Source organism: Musca domestica, unplaced genomic scaffold (genome assembly GCF_030504385.1).
Source record: "Musca domestica strain aabys unplaced genomic scaffold, Musca_domestica.polishedcontigs.V.1.1 7, whole genome shotgun sequence".
NCBI classification, from domain to species: domain Eukaryota; kingdom Metazoa; phylum Arthropoda; class Insecta; order Diptera; family Muscidae; genus Musca; species Musca domestica.
The window spans coordinates 4654639-4677228 of record NW_026712383.1 but is presented as its reverse complement, the minus strand read 5'-3'; the positions used below and the strand labels follow the sequence as shown (position 1 = coordinate 4677228).

Here is a 22590-nt window from a genome sequence, read left to right as displayed (position 1 = left end):
AATATGCATTAGACAACAATGATATTTGGTACCAGATATCTCATAGACAAATAAAACGATTTGAATTGCAAGCGAAATAATTAGAATTTCAAATGAAATGATTAAAAAATTACAAAAAATGCAGGGCTGGGAATGCTTATTTAAAATGAGATTACCTTTATTTCATTGTACCATGAGAAAATGTCAGAAATAGCATTAAATTTTAGAATAAGTTTAGATTTGTTCGAATTGGTCACCTCTGGCACGAGTTATGGCCTTCAAACGGCCAATGAAACTGTCACACGCTGCCCGAATGTTGCTCTACGGGTTTTTGGTCCATTCCCGGCGAAGCGCTTGCTTGAAGTAATCGACAATTTGGTATTGCTAGTGCTAACGTTGCTTTCCAAAATACTCCAGGCACAATAGTCCAATGGATTGGTTGGAAATGAAGCGAGGGACCCTTTTGTAACCATTCATGGGTGGCGCGTGCTGAGTGCGGTCTGCGGCCAAAATGTTTGCATGCCCAAGGTTTTAATACACCCTCCAGAATATTTTCGCGATAATATTCGGCATTATTTTTGATGGCCCGGTCGATTAATACGAGGGAAGAGCGACAACCGGCTGTTAAGGCGGCCCACACCATCACCATGGCCGACGCTTGAGTTCTGGTGGCCAACCTAAGGTGCACATTTTCAGCTCTTTGGCTGTTTTCTTCCATTCACTTCCTTGACGTCGGGCTACGCTACGCCATTATCACGGTAACGAACGATGGTACGAGACACAAAAGATTTATTCACATTTAAATGCTGGAGTGCTCTAACGATAGTCATTTGTGGTTTTCCATCCAAATATAAGGAAATCACGCTTGAATTCCTTCACGAATAACTTTTTTCTGGAAAATTCTCACCAAAATGCTTTTGAACGATTGTAAATTATCCAATGAGCTAATAATGTCGGACGAGTTGCTTGGAAACGACAGCAGTCTTAAATTGGTGGCGGTTTTTTCATCTCATTCTGTATAGGAAGGTGGCGCCCAACCGAGAATGTTAATAGCAACATATCTTGAAAATCGTTCATACAAAAATATATACATTAATTGCCTGTTTCTCCAAGGCTATAGAAAGACTTCTTTCGTTTCCAATACATTTGAGGTTTCAGTAAATTTCGGTTTCTGTCTTTAATTTTTATGATTATGACTAGAATCGACAAATCGAAAAAAAGGAAACATTTTTCATTCAAAATATTTTACTCGAATTCGATTATCAATTTTAGTCACTTTCTTTTATATTACCAAGTTGTATAAAACTCGCGAAATTATGGAAAAAAGGTTGAGAAAATCACAATTTGTATATTAAATTCAAAATTTTGGTACAAGATTTACACCATCTTAACACTGTTTTATTTTTAAGGAATCACGAATAAAATAAGAACATGTTCATGGTAATTTATTCAGAGAAATGATTTTGTCCAATTTTTTAAAGTTGTCATTTGATTCTCATTTATTTTGAGTGCTGTAAAAATACACATTCAATTTAGTAAAATTTCGTGTGGTGTACGTAAAGTCAGTCGAAAGGGAGCTATGAGTCCATTGACAAAGAGATCCAAAGTCAGAGTCAAAATATTGTCACCAGGGGTATTTGCCTCTGTTGTTACGGTAACATAACAACATAATCACCAATGTTAAGTTGTTTTAACACCAAATTCAATTTTGAAACGTCAATGAAATGCAATTTTCAGTCCAAATTTTTAGTTTACGGAAAATGTTATTCTTAAAATTGCTCTGTAAATATGATTTTTATGCTAACATGTTGCTATTGTGAGCATAATCCTATATATTTTTGACATTAATTCCATAATGCATTTTGTCCAGTATTTAACATTTAAGGTCTTTGAGCTATAAGTCGAAAGGGAGTTATGAGTTTAGCGAATACAACTCGGCTTCGAGAGACCATCTTCGTTTCGATTTCCTTAGAAAAAAAAAAACCGTAGACAAATGAAGATATAGACAACGAAATGCTCTCAGCGTTTATTTTCAAAAAAAAAAAAAAAATCGAAACATTTTGAATGGGAATATTAAAGTCACTGTGGTCATTGAACAAAAACTGTAGAAAATTTCTCAAATGAAAATTGTTACATAACAAAAGAAATGTGAAAACTACGTGATGACATCGAAAAATTCCAAAACTAACTTTTCATTGGCTATATCTTCTTTTGTCTATGGAAAAACTGGCTTAATAATCTCCTAACCATTATTTCTACCTTTATTTGGGTGTATATATTTGTTAAATTTTTCTCCGAACAAATTTAGTAATATAATAGAAATATAATATTAGAAATATAACATACACACAAACTTGAAATAACTTCTTGTCATTGTGATTAAATTTATTTGGCAAACGTTTTTTCTTCTCTATGACAGATTAAAGCGAAAATGCAACGAGAACCACCAAAAAACTTCGAAATTTCATCGACCTCTACAGGGAAATTGTTTGTAGTATTTCAAACGTTTCTCAATTTCGAAATTCACATGTAAGATATTTATTTTCGATTTGGATTTATTCAAAATATTCCGTGAGTGTGTTCAAAATGAGTTAAGCGACCAGCGCTGTTCATTTTCGAATGCCAATAAATACAAAATGTTAAGCTATTTTTGTAAAAGGGAAACTACAGTCAATAAAATATTGAAGAAAATGCTGAAAGTTTACTCATAAATCGTCTTGGAAGAATTCGGACTTGTTTTTAGCTTGAGTCACTTGACCACTGTGTTTTTGAGTTTATCTTTTTCTACACCTTTATATGCCTTCGTTTTATGTAACAATAAAAAATTCTTAGTATTCGATTTCATTATTTTGTTTTTCCAAAAAAACAACACCCTTTCCACAATAAGTGTAAACAAAAATTCTAACAAGATTTGATATTAACTGGCAACAATAATAAGACTTATGGAACAACAAATACTCATAGATACATACATACATACATACGAGTTATTATGTATGCACAACATTAACAGCTCAATGAATAATAATAATTCAACTGTGAATCACTGTTATTCAATGAGAACAACTAAAACAAAAACAAATTGCTTACGCAGCCTAAGTTATCATAATTCATAACTTGTTTGTCTTTAAAGAAAATAAAAAAATATAATTATTACTTTTATTACAAAACATTCCAAATAAGGCATACAATAAAAAAAATATGCCAAATTTGCACTAGACTCCAAAATTGTTTGTAAATTAACAACAAAAATATCTACGATATCGAATTGATTCGCCCACCTTTGCAAACAAAACAACCAGCTATAACCTTCTCCAGCAAAAAAAAAATTGTCTTTACCTTTTATTTATTTTTGTTATTTGTTTTTAAATCGAACGATAAAAAGTAAGAATGTATTCAAGAACGTGCTTAAATTTGTTTATTAGAGAGTGTTTCTTTTATTAAATTGAAGAATGTTAAAAAAAATACCGAACGTGTCAATTGTACAATTGTTCTGGTAATTTCTTAACAGTAGCAGCATGTCGAGATAATTAATAAAAGTGTTTAGTTTTTATCGGCGCTGCAGTTGCAGAAATAGGAAATGACAAGAAACGTATTCACGTTTTATGGATAAAAATTTAAATGATGGATAAAAATAATAATGAACTCGCGAGAATATAAAATAGTTTGTCGAGAGAAAACCAACTATGATGACCGAGAAGGACTTTGGGATATTGCGTCTGAAAGAAAATTTGAATGAATATATCCTAATTTACCAAAGAGCATAATCTCAGTAGATTGTATTCCTTTCTCTCTATTGACAACCGAAGGGGATTATTCTGAATATTAAGACTAAAAAATGAGAGTAGGTAGTAGTAGGCAAATCGATAGTGGGTGATTTGCAAGAAATGAATTCCATAGACGATCGAATAGCTTTCAAATCACAAGAACAGCTGAGAAATTAAAAAAAAAAAAAAAAACAATTGAACACCTGGGCCTGATGGCGTTCCAACGGAAGTCCTTAAGGAGATGTGCCGATGTGCTACCAAAAACTACTATTGAATATGTACAACCACTGTTTAACGGTGGGAATCCTTTCCACGCCATGGAAAGACTAACAACTTGTGCTGATAAGTAAAGTCAAAGGAGATGTTAAATACAACTGGAAACTTCTCGAAAGACTCTTAAAGACAGGAGGATTATCTGAGAAGCAAAATGGTGTCAGAGCTGGAAAATCAAACATTGGTGCAATGAAGGAAGTTGTTGACATGTTATCTGCCGCTCCACAGCGAAATCGTTACAGCAGGCCGGGAGTTATTTTAGCTATATTTGATGTAAATAATGCTTTTTATAGCATGAGGTGGACAGATGTCATACTTGCTGTGGAATAGAATTTCGGAGTCCCTGAATACCTTATGAGGAATTATCTCAGATGACATCTATACAGGGTTGTCCATATTCGACGGACCTTTGGGCCCATTCCAATAGACGATGCTTGTCCGTAGGCAACATTCTTTGCGTCAATTGAGTTTTATACGGGAACAAATGCAAATCAATGCGAATAATCCGTTGTAAAGTGGACCGAGCCATGCCCAACTGCTGAGAACGGCGTTTTTGGGATGTTCGTGGGGACCTTTCAACACTGGCTCGTACGGCAGCGATATTCTCGGCCGATCGCCTTGGTCGACTTTTATATGGCCTCTTCGGATTAGAAAAAGCCTTACCAGTCGAAAATTTTTCGTATAAACGCTTAATGGTGTTCTTAGAAGGCGCACTTCTCACATTTTTTAATGTTTTAAAAGCACGTTGAGTTTTCACAATTGACTTCTTGTAAATTTCAACTATTTCAGAGAGCTCGCGTGGCGTGTATTGGTTCATGGTAAAAATCTGCTTGGACTGACGCTTCAAACGCGGTATGTCATTAAACGATGTGACATCTCTGTCAAAAGTTATGGCGTTGCCAGATGGGTCCGTCGAATATGGACAACACTGTACTCCGAAGGGAAATGTCCTGAATATTAAAGCGAAAAAATCAGAGTAGGTAGTAGTAGGCAAATCGATAGTGAGTGATTTGCTTTATGTTTAAATTTTCCAGTAAAATGTACTAAATACAAGGTTTTAGTCAATTCGATGGGAAAAGGTGGTCAAGAACCTTGAAATAGGTAGACTGAGAATGTACCTTTATATGGTTACTATTCCGAAACATTGACTAACATTGACATTTTTCTGCGAAGAGGGTTTCTGACCCCTTAGAAGCCAAGAACCAAATAAGGGCCATATCAATTTTAAAATGTGCCTAAGATCCTGGAAATAGCTGAAATCAGGGTATACCTTCATATGAGGGTTATAGCAAAACGTGGACCCATATTGATATTTTTTGCAAGGAAGGTTTCTTCTTATTAAGATCTTAAATTATCAAAATTGTCCAAAAAGAGTATGAACAAGTTAAAAAGCAGTAAGTTCGGCCGGGCCGAACTTTTAATACCCTCCACCATTTGCAACGAATTCGGAAATTTTCAAAAAATAAAATCCTTAAAAAATTCTGTTAAAATTGTAAAAATACCGAATATAGCCGTTATATTGGGGTCTATACGACGTGGACATACATAGGCATAGTTTTTCATAAGCCATTACCATATTCAAATTCGAAACTTGAAATAAACGGTGAATAATTTAGCTAAAATCATCAAAATATCGTATATAAGGGGGTGCCGTTAAATTGGAGCTGTGCGAAGACCTGGACTAGCATAGACAATTTTCTGTCACAGGCTGTAGCATCCATTACGAACTTCAAATACCACATCTCAAACAATTTCGGTGGGTATTGTACCTAAAATCGTCAAAATACCGAATATAGGGAGATACTGATATATGGGGCGAAGACATGAACTTGCACAGACAATTTTCAATTTTAGACTGTAATATTCATTACGAATTTCAAATACCAATTTTGAAACAATTCCGGTGAATAATGTCGCTAAAATCATCAAAATAACGAATATAGGGAGGCTGTATGAAAACGTGGACCTACATGGCCCATTTACGAACTTAACCTGCCTACTGGAAAAATAGGCATGTGTGCAAAATTTTAGCCATCTATCTCAATTCATTCGAAACAGACAGACAATTTTCTGTCTTAGGGTGTAGTATCCATTTTGAACTTCAAATACCAAATTTTAAATTACTTCCGGGAAAAAGGTCGCTAAAATCATCAAAATACCGAATATCGGGAGGTACCGTTATATGGGGGCTGTATGAAAACGTGGACCTACATGGCCCATTTACGAACTTAACCTGCCTACTGGAAAAATAGGCATGTGTGCAAAATTTTAGCCATCTATCTCAATTCATTCGAAATATAGCGTGATTACAACAGACAGACGGACAGACAGACAAACAGGCGGACATCGGTAAATCGACTTAGAATTTTACGCTGATCAAGAATATATATACTTTGTTGGGTCTGACATGAGTATTTCGAGGAGTTACAAACGGAATGACAAATTTAATATACCCTCCATAGTATGGTGGAGGGTATAAAAAAGGTACTAAAGGGTCCTAGTGTTTAGGTTAGATTAAGACTATTGGTGTCTCCGGATCTTATATTAGAACTTTATGGCAAATACATTTGTAGAATATTTTGGCTTGCTACGATCCAGTTCTAAGGAAGTTGTTTACCTTTTTTTTTGAAAAAGAACCAAAAAGACCCATTTCTAGACTCGATTGAGGGCTAAAATTTCCGAACAAAATATTTCTCGTATTTTTATTTGCATTGCCGAAGGCACAAATTAAATGTTAAAATGCATTGATTCCGAGAAAGCTTTATCTGAAATTTTCTAAAAGTGTTGACGAGGATTGAACTTGCACCCTCTATTTTGATCATTTGCGATGTAAACCTTCAAAATGCCGATACACGTGTCTACTTCCCTCAGACACATGGCTAGAGAGGGTATTTATCATTTGATACGGTCAAAACGTACCTAGTTGAAATAAAGGTTTTAGGCCCTAGGTCTCTTTGGACAAAATCCGTTTCAGGACATTAGGAGTCGATCTAGCGATGTCCGTCTGTCCGTATATCTCTGGCTAGCTGGCTGGTACGCCCAAAAACTCTCGGAAGGAGTATCCGATGTGGTAAAAACTTGGTGCATGGTAATATTTTTTATCAAACTTAGTTCGAGTTCGGAAATGAGCAATATCGGTCCACTCCCCCAAAATTTTCAAAAAAAAATATTTTACTGCACACAAAGAGAAAGGATATTCCTAATATTTGCTTTAGCGCTAGGTCAGGTGTGAAAATGGACGTTATCGGTTAACTCCATCAAGTACCTCCCTCACAAAGGGTTAAAATTTTGAATAATTATAACTGTTATAGTATGTGATGTAAGAGCCCGATCATCGTAAATTACACACATCACAATATTTTTATTAAACCAAGGTCTGATGGGAAAATTATATATATCGGTCCACTCCTTATGGTACCTCACACACTAAGGGTTATAATTTTGGATACCCAATTTTTATGTTCGCCCTAAATACAGATATATCCCTCATCCGTTCTCAATTACCTATAACTCTTACCTTCACCCGTTGATTTTAACCTTTTTCTCTTATTGCTCTGACAAAACGATTATTTACTCATTCTGCCTGCATTTCAAAAATAGAAGCAGTAACAACAACAACAAAAAAGAGGAATTGAAACAAAATGCAAATAGAACGAAACGTTTAACCAAGACTCTGTTTTGATTGCTCGCAAATACTCTTGGGCAGATAAAGATGACGACGAGACTTGCGTTCGCAAAATTTATGTATGTCTGTATGTGTCCGAAAAATGAGTAAGACTACAAACGTCGGCGGCAGAGTGATGACAACGCTTAACAAGCAAAGACATTTGTCAGAAGCAACCCCAACCGCAGCGGCAGCAGCAGACAACAAGAAATGAAACATTTTTGCGCAAAATATACAAACTTCGCGACGCTGATATCAGTTTGAAAAGAAACGTGTAACGAGATATACACAGACAAGAGAGAGGAATTGAAAAACAACATTTAAGTGAGAAAAAAAAAAAACAGAATCCCTTACGGATTAACAAATCAAATTTGTAAAAGTGAAACAAAAAAAAAACTATCAACAATGGCCACCTCTGAAGCTTTACCAATCTCCCAATATCCCGAAGAACCAAAAACCTATACCTCGTCCATTTCAATTAAACTGAAACCCTACAAATTCAACAACTCCTTGAAAGATGATGACATTAAGGTCTTCGAATGGCACACCAATGTGTTCACCCCACCCAATACGCCCGTCGTACCAAAGCCACCTGTCACCGAAGAGGAGGCACTCACATCCTCCAATGCAAATCAACAGTCTGCCGCACCACCTCCACCACGTTCCAATGATCTGTTCATGCCCGCCCATACCTTCGATGAAAAGGACGATTTGAAAACTTCTCTGGATAAGTTCATGTCCTGCGAACGTTATCACAGTCAGTATCACAAAATGTTGCAACAGGGCACACATTTGTAGAAGGCACAAAGAGGACGAGGAAATGACTGAGTATTTGAGAGAAAAATTCAAAACGATAAAGTGACTAATACAGAACAGTATTTATCTTTTTTTTATTCCAAACAACAACAACCACAACAACAAATAAAGCGAAATTTTAATTTACAATGTTTATAAATAAAAGTGTTTTAAATTGCATCGAAAGAAAAAGGAGGAAACAAAAATTAGTGGTGAACTAAAAAAAAAAATAAAAATAAAAAATATATAAACAGTGACAGGTGTAATCAGGGTTCACATGATTTATTTCACAGAAGTGAATATGAAAGTGTTTGGAAATTCATATCTAATAATTTGCAATGAAGATAACACTGAGATTGCAATTGGAAATGACATAATTTTTAATAAAAACTTTTCATTAAACAAAAATATGTGGTTTGCATTGATTCTTGGAAGTAAATTTGACTACAAAGGAGAATAATTGAAAATCAAATAAAAAAAATTATCTGCAGAGACTTTTGATTTAGATAGGCCTCTTTGGTCAGAGTTTGGGTTTATTTGCGGAGGTCGGTTTAAAACTATATCTTCTTCTTATCTATATCTATAAAAGAGGAAAACGTTTATTTGTTTGTTTGTAATTTATGGACTCGAAAACCGCTGAACAGATTTTCCTGAAAATTTCCAAGTATATTACAACATCGCCTGAAGGTAACATAGGCTATATAAATTTTTGAAATTTGGAACTGGAGATATAACATCAGAATGGAATTACCTCCCAAAAATTTAGATTTTATAGGCCCATATCTACTGATCGATTACAGATGTAGTGTCCAAATTTGGAATGTGTGAATTTAAAACAAAAAAAAATTGCCAAATTATTTTCAAATCGGTTAAGATTTGGATATAGCTCCCATAAATATTTTCAGCCGATTTCATGTATTTGATATTTCAACGAAATTTTGGTGATGGAATTTGTCTAGAAAATTATTTTGCCAAATTATAGGTTCAGATTTGGATATAGGTCTCATATAATTTTCGACCGATTTCGTTTATTTGATGCACCAAACACGATATGTATGTTCGATTGCAATGAATTTTGGAATGTGTGATGGGATTTTGATCCGAAAATAAATTTGTCAAATTATATTGAAATCGGTACAGATTTGGATATAGCTCCCATACATATTTTCGGCCGATTTCAAATATTTGATGCACAAAAAACGATACGTATGTCCGAGTCCAATGAAATTCGGCATGATGGTACATGGTACACAAATAAATCTGCCAAATTATATTGAAATCGGTATAGATTTGGATATAGCTCCCATATATATCTTCAATCAATTACGCTTATTTGAGAGCAAACACGATATGTATGTTCGATTCTAATAAAATTTGGAATGTGTGACGGGATTTTGATCAGAATTTGATCAAATAAAAAAAAAAAATAGGGAAAATTGAATATTTACATCCAATTTTATATGAAATCATAAAATTCCGATTAATTACATTTTCATACCGGCGAATTGTTTCTCAATTATGACAGATATAAGTATTGAAAATTGTAACCATTAATGGTTAAGGTACCAAAACGGGTTGGCATTGCATTGGGAAAAATTTGGATGTGTGAAATTTGAAGACAGTTGGATGCTTATTTGGCGTTTTATGAGCGTTTTGTTTTTTAAAATATTGAACCTTTTGTGGGGGAAGAGGATTTCACAGCAGATTTTGTGTTAGTAGAAATAATGGGATGTGTAAAATATTAAGATAACGGGATGCTTTTTTCGGATTTTATGATCGTTTTTGTTATTCAATATATTGACCCTTTATGGGGGAAGTACCAGAAGAAATTGCCCGATCTCTTCCATCTTTATGAGAGATCTTGCATTAATAGAAATATTGAGATGTACCAAGTCTAAATGGAACCGGAAGTTAATTTCGCGTTTTACGAGCTTCATGGTTATACCAAATGTTGACCAGAAGGAGTGGACCGAAATAACCCATCTTCACAGCTGATCTTGTGTTAGTAGAAATAATGAAATGAAATAATAAAATAGTTATTTCGGGTTTTATGATCGTTTTATTTATTTAAGACTTTGTGGGGGATGTATCATAAGGAATGGATCTTTGTGTCAAGGCTGAATGGAATCGGATGTAAATTTCGTGTTTTATGAGCTTCATAAATATTCAAAATTTTGACCCTTTGTGGAAGGAGAAGAAAAAGTGGACCGATGTATTTCATCTTAACACCAGACCTTGGGTTAATAAAATTATAGGGATGTGTGAAATGTGAAGAAAGTCGGACACCAACATGATATTTTATAAGAGTTGTAATTATTTAAAATTTTACCCTTTGTGGGGGATGTGAACAGATATTGTCCATTTTCGCACTTGGCCTAGCACTGGCGAAAATATTATGATTTGCAAAGTTGGAGCAAAATCGAATTATCCTTTCTCTTTCTGTACAGTTCCTTTTTTTTTTTGAAAATGTCGGCCTTTTGTGGGGTAGGTATCAGAAGGAGTGGACCGATATTGCCCATCTCCGAGCTCGATCTAAGCTTGGTAATAATATTACGATTTACCAGATTTGGACAAAATCGTATACTCCCTTCGGGCGTTATCGTGCCTACCAGCCCGGACATTGCTAAATCGACTCCAAATGTTCTGAAACTAATTTCTTACAAAGAGAACTAGGGTCTAAAAACGCTATTTTGATGCGCGTTTTGACCGTATCAAATGATATATACCCTCTCTAGCTATATGGCTGAGGGTATAAAAAGAGGATTTTATACCCTCCACCATAGTGTGGAGTGTATATTAAGTTTGTCTTCTTGATCAGTATAAAATTTTATGTCGATTTAGCGATGTCCCTCCGTCTGTGGTAATCACTCTAGCTTCCGAACGAAATGTAGTAGGTTAATAAAATGCTATTTGGACGTGTGTTCTGCCGGACTTCTGGTATTGAAAATGGACTATATATCGTTTTGGTATAACCCCCATATAACTGTACGACAGACTTTACGTTTTTTTGGCTGCTTAAGTCACAATTTTAATCCAAATTTGCTGTCAATGTGCAGCATATGTCCCCATTGCATAGAACTGTCAATGTAGCTCTGAGTTTTGATATAGTCCCCATATAACGGTACCTCCAAACATTCGTATTTTGATTATCTGGAAATGTTTCAAATTTGCAATTTGAAGTTCTTAATGGGTACTACAGCCTTTGACAGAAAATTTCACATATAGGCCGACATCTTCGTATATAGGCCGTAGAACGATTTTAGCAACTTTATTCACTGGAATTGTTCCAAGTTCCGTATTTGAATATCGACCCTACGAATAAATGCATCTATAGGCCCACTATATTCTTTACCTTTTTTTTGAAAATTTGCAATTTTTTCCCAATGGCGATCTTAGTGCTTTTTTACTTTTTTCGATATACAATGGAAAAAGAGATTTATTTTCTTCGGTGACTTATAGCGAAATTTGATGAAGAATATTTTTGTCTTTGACGGGATTTTTCTAAAATGATGATTTGTTGGAGATTTTTACACGAACCCACAAAAAAGGACTCAAAAATATTAATTCCTTTCGTTTAGGTAAGAATTAGACACTTGACATCTTCTAGGTCATATAGTAGAATTTTACGACAAATAATTTTGTCCAGTATTTTGATGTTCTACAATTCCGTTTAAAGGGACTTTTTAACAATATTTAGAAGAAAAGTACGAAACAAAGCTCCTTTGTTGACTCGTGGGTTAAAAATGTCTATCAAAATATTCTTGATATTTATTATCTGCAATATATAGTGCATATACCTAAAATGCACGGAATCCGTGGAATGTTAATCCAAAAGTTACCAAAATACTCTACTTGCATAATCTGCTAGATTTTCCCGTACTTATTATTTGGAATTATTACTATATAAGTTCTCCACCTTTATGTGAGGTTTACAAATGGATATAGACCCCATGTAATTGCACAAACCTTTAAATGTTGTAGGTATCAGACCTTCTTTTCAAAACACTTAGTGGCTATTTCGCGTTTCAGGTTGCCAGAGGACATAGCCCATCTTTGCATAACTATTTCAATACATTTTCCAAAGGCTTTAATAAACAATTCACGAATTTTCTAGGAGCAATATTAGAAGATTGAATTGGGAAAGAACCATTAATTATTTTTTTTCGTTTCTGGTCCATAACCATATAAAAGTATTCCTTTTCTTAATCGTGTTCTGGAATCTCTGCGTGTCCATGGTAGCGAAAGTGCAAGTGATAAGGTAAAACGACACCTGTTTTATTTTTTTACTTTCTGCTGTGTTAGAATTGGATTAATTTTTCATGATTAAAAAAAATACACACAGTGTTATTTCTTCAATTCCAATACTAATGAATTCCGATTAATTTTAAATGTAAATATATAAATACATTTGCACCCACATAAGTTCGTGTCGACCTTCTGAAACTAATTTTCGACATTAATTTTAATTTCTCATTACTTGCAGTGTTTCCAAAAATATCAAACTATTGCCGTAATCGGTGTCCACGTGTTACTTATCGTAGTCTCGGTTCGTGTACAAAGCTATTATTCATTACTTAGTTTCTAAGTCTTTCCCCCCTCTCCCTCTCTCCCGCTCAACCTCCATAGTTAGTTACTTGGCAGTGCAAGCAAAACCACTGGCCAATTTCCGCAACATTTCATTTCCGTCAATGGTTATAAATTTCGAACAGAAGCAGAAACTTCTAAAGCTTTTTCACTTTCGAGTATGAAAAATACATCTAACGACTTTGAAATATGTATGCTCTTAAGTTTCCGAACGGTTTAACTCCTTCGTGTAAGTTAAAAAATCGTTTATACTGTTTAAACCAAAGTGGTTTGTTGTTCCTTGTTTTTTGAAAACAGAGTAATGTTTCTAATAAAAAAAAGTTTTTCTTTTACCACCACATCCTTCAATCAAAATTGATTGGTAATAAAAGGGAAAATTTATATTTTGTAAAAAAGGAAAACATATATTGAAGTTTTTGTTGGTGTAGAATTTGGGAGGTTTGATGAGTCATGTGCAAAGAGATGCATGTTCACGGAAATAGAAATTAGAATATATCTTTTGAGTATGAATAATAAATTCTAAGAACTTCTTACAAGATTTAAAATATTTCAAAATTTTTGAATTGATAAAAATTATTGCTTCGTTGCCTGTGTAAAAATATTGAATTATTGTACTGGACAAACGGAATGAGGTATAGGAGTTATGAATGAACGGTAGATGAACGAAAAGGCTTTCGGAAATTCGAATTTTAAGGTTACGAAATGCTCTAAAATGGTACCATTTTACTATCATGGGCTAAAAACTTGACGGTTGGGAAGTAGGTTCGATACATGGAACTATATGAAATGGAACTATACAGGGTGAGATGAAAAAACTGCAACCAACTTCAGACTGCTGTCGTTCCTAAGCCACTCGTCCGGTAGCTGTTAAAATTATTCCAGTGACAGCTCATTATATTGTTTACAAGCCTACAAAAGCATTTTGGTGAGAATTTTCCAGAAAAAAAGTTATTCGTGAAGGAATTGAAGCGTGATAGTGTGATTTCTTTATATTTGGTTGGAAAACCACAACTGGAAGTAGACGGAAGAAAACAGCAACATCAGTAGAAATGGTTCGAAAAGTAAAGAAGCGACTTGATCGAAACCTGCGTCGCAGTGGCCGAAAAATGGCTCGTGAGCTGAACAGATCGCAATATTCCATTCGGCAAATATTGAAAAATGAGCTCAGGGTAAAGCCATTGAAAATCCAAAAAGTGCAAGAAATTACACCGCAACGGAAAGAAAATGGACTCAAAAGAGCTAAAGAGTTGCTTCGCTTGGCCGAAAGTGGTGAACTGCCGAATTTGGTTTTCTCCGATGATAAAACATTTGTTGTCCAGCAGTTTGTAAACAAACAAAAAGATCGTGTTTACTTGCCAAAGAGATCAGCTGAAAATGTGCCCCTTCGGTTGGCTACCAGAACACAAGCACCGGCCATGGTGATGATATGGGCCGTCATGTGGGTCGCTCTCCGCCCGTATTAATCGACCGTGGCATCAGAATAAATGCCGTATATTATCGCGAAAATATTCTGGAAGATGTATTAAAGCCTTTGGTACGCAGACACTTTAGCCGCAAGAGCTAAAGTTGGACATTTCAGCACCATCGCAAGGAATGATTACAAAATGAGGTTCCTCCCTTCATTTCCAGCGCACAATGGACACCAAAGTCTACGGATACCAATCCGTTATACTATTGTTGGCACTAAAAATACCAAAGTGTCAATCGATCACATCAAGCAAGCGCTTCGCCGGGAATGGACCAAAATACCGCAGGGCAACATTCGTGCAGCGTGTGACGGTTTCATTGGCCGTTTGAAGACCATAATTCGTGCCAAAGGTGACCAATTCGAACAAATCTAAACTTATTCTAAAATTTGATGCTATTTTCGACAATCCATGCTTTCATTCGATCAAATTTAAAAAAAGTGTAAAGATTATGGCGTTTGACTTGGTTTCAGTTTTTTTTATCTCATCCTGTATTTGGTATTGGATGAAGGGATAGAGAAAAAATTCTGAAATTTGATATTTGGATTACTGATGGTTTCTGTGTTTGAGATTTGGCCGTAGTTTGCAATGTGTCCTATTCATGCACGGAAAGTGCTAAAATGGGTATTTTGTGTGAAGGGATATAGCTGGAGTCGCATGGTACTAAATTTGCCGTTTACTAACTGGATAGGGTTTGAATCCTGAAATTTAATATAGATGTCACTGTTGGTGTCTGTGATTGGGAAAGGAACTGGTTTTGGAAATTTGTACTTTAATTGTACGAAAAGTACTGAATGGCACAAAATTTAGTATTGGGTGAAGTGATAGAGATAAAATTCAGAAATGTTATATTTATGGTTTGCAAATTCATCCTATAATTGTACGAAAAGTACTAAATTTGGTACTGGGTGAAGGAATAGAGCTGGAATCCTGAATTTTGATATTGAGGTCTCGGTTGGTATCTGGGTAGGTGGTTTCGGAAATGTGTAATATAATTGTAAGAAAAGTACTTAATAGTACTATATTTGAAATTCGGTGAAGGGAAAGAGCTGAAGAGGGCTCTTTTGGTGTCAAGGATTGAGATATGGAATGGTTTTGTAAATTAGTATCAAAATTAAAAGAAAACTGCTAAAATTTGGTATAGGGTGAACGAAAAGAACTCTAATTCTGATATTTGATTTTGAGGTCATTCTTGGTTTCTAGAATTTAAAATAGTTTTTCGATGTGTGTCTATTGTGTAATGGTTTAACTAACATTCTCCTCGGTTAACTTCAAAATAAAATATTTTGAAGAGTTTTTGGTGTATAAGGTTAACTTTTCCTAATATCATTTCTTTTTTTTTTGTCTTGAAAAAGGAAGAACTTCAATAATATATAAAACCTTAAAAGTCTGAAAATTTAGAACGATGTATGACGTTTTGATTCAAACATTTGGCTAAACTAAACAAATTGTGAATTTTGAGTACTACAAAGCCCTAACACGAACTGTTAAAAATAATTTAAAATTTTAAGGTGGGCACTGCTAATTTGTTGACTAACTATCATAAATAAAGTCTTAAACATGTACTGCTCCTTCCTATACTTATATCTATACAATACTATACTCTATTTCTATTGAGTTTAACACTTATTAGATTGCCTGAAAATATGCTTTATAAATGATAAATATAGAAATTCATATGACTCAAACATGATGTGTAAACTAATCTTAATACTCCACAGTTCGCCATTCATTGCAACAACCCTTATCTTACTCATTTTAAAAGCCATCAACAACAGCAATAAAAATTAAATAATACAACCGCCTAATTATGTGCTATAAATCTCACCCAACATACACAAGTAAGGTAAGCAACGTGTATAACCCCTCCTAGACTCCGCAAAAGAAATCGACAACATAAAAGAATACACCTTAAATCTACCCCTTGACACTTGTCCTTGGCTAAGCGTCAAACACCAACAGTACCTAATAAACGCCAGGTAATAAATCACAATAAAATAAAAAGTAAAGAGCAGAAAAAAATAATGTTCGAAGAGAAATGTGTAAAAGAAAATACAAAAACCAACAACAACAGCTATTCAAGAAAAAAAAAAACAACAACAACACTAAACATTGTAGGAGAGTTAAGTTCTCGATGAAGGTGTCAGTAAACCGGAAACATCAGTAGTTGATAAACTAACACATGACATAAGCAAAGAGGCAGTTAGAGAAAATGAAAACAACAGCAACGCTAGCAAACGAAAATTAAAACTAAAGAAACCATAGCATGTTTATAGGCTGTTATGGTATATAACAACAACAGCAACAAGACTTCTCGTGAGCTGAAATGTTGTATTTATTAAATGAAAAATAGCAACAAACAAGCCCATTACGTTACACTAACACACTCTCACACACACACACTAGCACACACACACAAACACCTAAACACAAACATTTCTCAGAATGTGTTAATACTTATAAAAGAGAAAACCAATTTGAAAAGTTATTAGAACGTAAAATAGGGGAGCAAACAACAACAACAACTACAACGACAACCACCAGGGCAGGGAGCCAGCTAGCCAGCCAGTCAGTCATCCATCCAACCAGCCATGGGGCAACAACAACACAACCAACGACAAAACAAACAAACAAAGAAGAAGGCAAAATGTCAGGGTCTTTTTCCATCAACAGCAGTGGAGCCAAAGCGTCTAATAGCTACCAAAACGATTGCAAATAAAACTAATTTAACACAAAACACATCGCAAGCAACAACAACAACACCACCACCAACAGCGACAACAATTTTTTAATTAAAGCCACTGCAGCCAGCTACTTAGCAACAATATTAGTGCATACTTTTAGGTCACCGCTTAGAAGGAATGAAACAAATTAAAATATATATTTTTTTTTTTTTTTGAAAGAACCTACTTTTCGCAAATTAGCCAATCACCCACAACAAACAATCAAACAAGGGATTAAGTGAGATTTACAAATGACTTTGAAACCAACAAGCAAATCAAATAGATTGTTTTGATCATTGAACCTTTGATTGGATGGAGGGTTTGAATGTATGATTAAAAAAACAAAACAAGACAGAATACACGAATCAATTTGTAATTACATGCTGTTTTGGATGAAACACATTTGTAATCAGAGAATAGTTGAAATTTGAAATGTTTGGGATTTTGAAATAGTGCCAGAATATTTAATACATTTGGTATTGGGTTAAGGAATAAGGCTGGAATCCCGAAAGTTGTTATTTAGGTCTTTGTTCGTGTCTGTGGTTAAGATATGGTGGTTTTGGAAACGCCTTATATATCTGTTCGGAAACTACTAAATGATACTAAGTTTGGTATTGGGTGAAGGAATAATGCTGGAATCCTGAAATTTATTTTTGGGCCTCCCTTGATTATGTGGTTAAGCTATAGAGGTGGTTGTGGAAATTCATTATATATTTGTACACAAATTACTAAATGATACTAGATTTGATATCGGGTGAAGGAATAAGGCTGGAATACCGAAATTTTTAATATTTAGATCTCTGTTGATGTCGGTGCTGAAGGAAAGTAAGACAAATCCAATTTTTGTAGATGTTAATTTTTTGTATTTTACTTCCTTATGAACTTTGTGATCTTAGAACAGTGTGGCTTGTTTGTTTGGGATACCGTAGTATTTTGTTGTTGCAAAATGGTCAGGCTTTATCCCTTTATTGTTGTTTTTATAAAAACAACGTTTGTTTATTAGTGGAGAACGATGGTAATGTTTACCAGTGGGTAAGGCAGGGAATACCTAGGTTTCGGAAAGAGCCACCAATCCTCATCAGTTCCCTTGTTTTTTGTCTGGGATATTCTCCCCAGAAGTTATTTTAAAAATAACTTCTATGACAAAAAAAAACATTTTTTACCCAAGTGACGAGATCGTACGCTCAATAGAAGAGGAACCAAAGAATTAAATAAAACTAAAATTCTTTTGGAAAGTCTTCTAAATCTTACAACCGCACTTATAAACATTTACATCTTTCTCCACTTGTTATACTTTCGTTCAACCTGAACGAAGTGATCATTGCAATAATCCGCTGAGCGTTGAACCTGGCCTCGGCAATTGTAGTTGTCAACAAAAAGGGATTTTTAGCGGTTTAAAAGACAGCAAAAATGGTTACAAGTCTGGTTTAATAAACTCTAGCAACTGTGACTATATGGAAAGCCAAAAGATTTTCAAAGGTTTATAATAATGTAACATTAAACGTTATTTTAGAATATAGATTGGCCCTAAAAAATAAATAAAAAATAATAATAATAAAAACCAGTAAAGAAAGTCCCAAAGTCGGTCGATGACGACTTTATGATACCCTACACCACTTTACATATTTAGTAGATCTTCACACAACAAATAAAAGTTTTTATGGGTAAGTTGTGAGAAGTAAATCATACCAACTATGATTATAGTTATAATTTAAATTCCAAAGGAACTAATATATGAGAGCAATATCCTCCGGTGAATCAATTTCCACTAAATTTGCCGAGACATTTTTGCCTTTTTAATTTGGGCTTGTATTACCCATTTGGTGCACAATTAACTTGAAATTGGATAAAGATATATATGGGAGCTATATCTAGATCTGAACCGATCTCTATAAAATTTGGCAAAGGTATTTTTGAGGTGTATTTGATATACATATTTCCGCGAATAACGTTACTACGGAATCCATATTACGGCTGTGTAGGAAAAATTCAACAAAACGGATGAATAATATATATGGGAGCTAAAGCTATATCTGAGCCGATTTCCATAAAATTTGGCATACTTATTTTCAGGCCTGACTTGGTAGAATGGACAAAATTCTTTGACTTTTAGATTTTTGTCTTTAACAAAAAGTTGGCTTCCCGATCGTTTGATTTTGTCAAATGAGCTAACATCAATATTCGATTTTGAATTATCAAAATAATGTCGACTGAAGTCGATTTTAGATGTGTATTTTTTCCAATATTTTTCCCACTACCAACAAATGGATACAATCCCTGAGACTAAATTTAATGACACAGTGTGTGAAAATTTAACTTTTTCAATAATTACTGGAAAATTCAAAATAGATTTTGAAATTTGACCTTCCCATTTTTCACATAAAAATTGTTTTCATACCTAAGATTATAATATCGATAAAGGCAATAGTGGGAAATAAAGGTCAATTTCTTACCAGTTACACGTCCTTTTCTAAGGAAGAACTACAAAATATAAATCTGACAAAGGAAGGACATCAAATAAAAGAAGTAAAAAAACATTAAGTTCGGCCGGTCCGAATTCAATACCCTCCACTCTAGGGTAAAAGAAACATTTTTATATAAAAGCATCTGAATTAAAGCGTGCTCCACAATAAACTACAATTACCAGTAAGACCTTTTGCAGAATGCAGTTAAACTTATCAAAAAAACCATAAAGTGAGTGAGGCCGTTATATGGGGCCATACCAAAACCTCCAGACAATTTTATACTTCAAGGATAGTCATCTATCAAATCTTCTAAAATACCAAATTTGAAACAATTTCATGGGTAAATGTGACTAGGATTGTCAAAATTTAGAATATCGGGGGGTATCAGTTTATGTGTGCTATAGGAAAACGTGGACCTAAATATTCAATGTTTCGCCACCGGAGCTAGAACCCGTTATGTCCCACAAATACAAATTTTTAGACCAATCCGTGAAAAATGTGGCAAAAATCATCAAAATATCGAATATCGGGAGGTATCGTTATATAGGGGCTATACCAAAACGTAGGGTTATACATACAATGTTTCGCCACCGGAGCTAGAACTCATCATGGCCAACAAATTCCAATTTTTAGGCAAATGGGTAAATGTGGAAAAAACAATCAAAATACTGAATATCAGGGGTTACCGTTATATGGAGCTATACAAAACGTGAACCTATACATACAATGTTACGCCCCCGGAGCTAGAACCCATCATGGCAAAAATCATCAAAATACCGAATATCGGGAGGAACTCTTGTATGGGGGCTATCCCAAAACATGAACATATACATACAATGTTTCGCCACACAAGCTAGAACCTATTATAACCTACAAATACCGATTTTTAGACAAATGCGTGAAAAAATGTGGCAAATATCATCAAAATACTGAATATTGGGAGGTATCGTTATATGGGGGCTATACCAAAACGTGGGCCTATACATACATATGAGCACACCACATGATCAAGAACCCATTATGACCTACAAATACCAATTTTTATACAAATCCGTGAAAAAATGTGGAAAAAATTAACAAAATACCGAATATCAAAAGGTACCGGTATATGGGGACTATACCAAACATGGACCGATATATCTCATTTTCAATACCAACCCTCCTAGACACAATACAAATTGCTCTGCTAAATTTTGGCGCTCTATGTCAAATAAAGTGGGCTGTATCGGGATTTTAACAGATAGACGGACAGACAGGCGGACATCCTTAAACCGACTTGGAATTTTAAGTTTAAGATTATAAATATATATATTTTATTGGGTGTCGTCCCCATATAACGGTACTTCTCGATATTCGGTATTTTCGTGATTTTAACCGCGTTTTTCCAGGGAATTGTTGCAAATTAGTTATCTAAAGCTTCTAATGGGTTCTAGCTCCGTTTGCAAAGTTGTCGTTTTTCCGTAGTGCCCATATAATGGTATCTTCAAATGTTCGAAATATTGACGATTTTTGCCCAATACTCTAACGCATCTCTTTAAAATTTGGTATTTGTAGTTCGTAATGGAATCTAGCTTCTGGCCTTATAGATCAAGGTTTTCTTATAGTCCCCACTTATCAGTACCTTTCGATATTCAGTATCTCTCAACATTCGATCATGCTTTTATATATCTTTTATGTAAATTGATGGTTAGTTTTAAAAATCGATGTTTCTTTCACAATAACTAATTTTTTCCCCCCCGATAGTGGTCATGTACAATTTGTCACTCTATCAGAGACCATTACGGCTGTGGTTTTCATTCTGGATATATATCAATTGTTTACTTTAAAACCACCATTTAATTAAATTCTCAGCTTATGTGCTTTACAAATTGATTTGTTTTTCCCCAAGTTATTATAACGTTTTTGTTGTTGTTTTTGTTCTTTCTGCCTTATTTGAAACACAAAAGCTTTAACAAAATTGTTTACGCTTTATTCAGCCATTAAGTTTACTTCATGTGTGTGTGTGTGTGTGTGTTTGTGTACGCTGGTATGCATTCATATTTACCCATACATGTGCATGCATGCAGGTATATGACATGGCAAAATCTCATAAAAAACTAATCGATTAATGCATTTGTTCGTACATTAACTTACGTATAAAGGCGTATGGGGATGGGTGTGTGTGTGTGTGTGTGTACGTTGAGTATATAATTCGCCACCTAGCCCCTGGCCAAATATGATTGGCACTCTGTTGTTGTTGCTGTTTTGTTACATTCGCGGTGTTTGCATTGTTGATAGTTATTCGTGTCATTTGTTGACTCTTTTTTTCTCTCGCTCTCATTTTTTCAGTTTATTGTGAATACAAGGGCATACTTTTAGGCGGGGTTTGTTTTTTACTTAACAATCAAGCAGCCAAACAAACCTTGATATATGAACATATACATTTATACAAAAAAGCTTAATAAATACATACATATATATACTTTTTATTATACTCTCAGGTTATATATATATGTGAATGCGTGTGTGTGGTCAGTTTTATTGGCTTTGCTTGTTAAATTCAATGTTATAGATGTTTTTTTTTTTGTTCGAAGCAGCAGCGTGACTCTGAATTTCGAAAAAAAAAAACAATTCAAAAAGTGGAGAACGAAAAAACAAAACAAAACTAATATTAATTTAATGCTTTTGAATGTGATGGATTTTCGTGTTATTTGTTTGTTCATTTCATATCTAGTAAAATGGATGGATTTAATGGTTTTATATTTAATATTAATAACAACAACATCAACAACAGCACATCATGTAATGATTAAATGGATTGGATTTTCCTGTTTTATTTCCCTTCCATTTGGTGTTGATTGAAAATACCCGCTTAGAGGCATAAAAAGAAAATGG

At 34.4% G+C, this 22590-nt stretch overlaps 1 protein-coding gene across 11 annotated transcripts in view; it reads right to left on the bottom strand.

Moving 5' to 3' along the window:
• LOC101887707 (sodium/potassium/calcium exchanger Nckx30C) overlaps window positions 1-22590 on the bottom strand; it is a 315709-nt gene that overhangs the window by 219709 nt on the left and 73410 nt on the right. The gene's annotated exons all lie outside the window — the stretch shown is intronic.